Source organism: Agelaius phoeniceus, chromosome 4 (assembly GCF_051311805.1).
Source record: "Agelaius phoeniceus isolate bAgePho1 chromosome 4, bAgePho1.hap1, whole genome shotgun sequence".
Lineage (NCBI taxonomy): Eukaryota > Metazoa > Chordata > Aves > Passeriformes > Icteridae > Agelaius > Agelaius phoeniceus.
In genome coordinates, this window is record NC_135268.1 from 66236177 (window position 1) to 66237312 (window position 1136).

A 1136-nucleotide genomic window follows, 5' to 3' on the forward strand; every position below is an offset into this window, starting at 1 on the left:
AAGACTGGAGATGTGGCTGGCATTTGGTGACATGGTTTAGTGGTGGCCTGGTTGTAGTGCTGGGTTGATGTTTGGTGATCTTTAAGATCTTTCCCGTCCTGAAGAATTCTGTGATTCTATATTGAGGAAATCCAGAGCACCTCGGCAACAATTGCTCTGTTCTCCGAGAGAAATCAGCTTGTATACAACGTCTTTGGAAGGTGGAATGTTGTTAAAAAAACGTTTTCATCCAAAAACGTAGGAGAAAGAGATCAGCAGAATCTGCTCTCCTACAACTCCTGTAACTTCAATTTCCACCAGAGACGCGCTAAAATGAACCGTCTATGCTGCGCTTGAAAGCCCCTTGAATCTTCCGGGATTTAGGCAACTGATTCATTTTTTCACATTTAAATAACCACGAGCCGAATCGCATGGGAACTCGAATGTTTGCGGGTTTCTGCGCGCCCTCCCCCTGTGCCACGGCCCCGAGGTCACCTCCGCCATGGCTGAGGCACCCAGCGCGCCAACCTCCGGGCAAAGCCATGGAGAAGACACTGCGCCCCTGGCAGAGGCAGCACCTCTCCGCCTCGGCCCAGCTGCTCAGATTAAAGCGTTTTAAGGGGGCATTAGCGCCAGGAAGAGGCGCTGGGTGGGAACACGGGCCAGGCGTGGAGGGAGCGGGCTGCCCGCCCGCCTGAGGGGGCTTGGGGCTGTGAGGGAAGCAGACGTGGTGCTCCGGAAAGCGCCGCGCCGGGAGGCGCCGGGGCCAGCCCACCTCGGGCAGGAAGCTCTGCCTCCAGCCCCGCCGCGCCTCGGCGGCGCGCTCGCGGCTCTCCGCCCATTTCTGCCCAGAAGGAGTCAGGGCGGACTGTGAGGGACAATGAGCTGGGGCTGACAGAGGAGCTTCTCTACAGTGAAGCGGCGCCATCTTGCAGTACGGACGAAAAGCTGTGGCGGGCGCCATTTTGCACTTGGCCGAGAGATGAGAAGCGCCTTATTTCATTTCCCCTCCTGGGCGCCGCCATTTTAGGTTACGGCATAGCCTCCGCCTTCCCAAGCGCAATCTCATTGGGCGCCGCCATTTTGGCTTACGAACAAGACAGCGACCCGCAGGGGTCCTCACCCCCTCCCTTCCTCCCTTTAGGTGCCTTCATAAA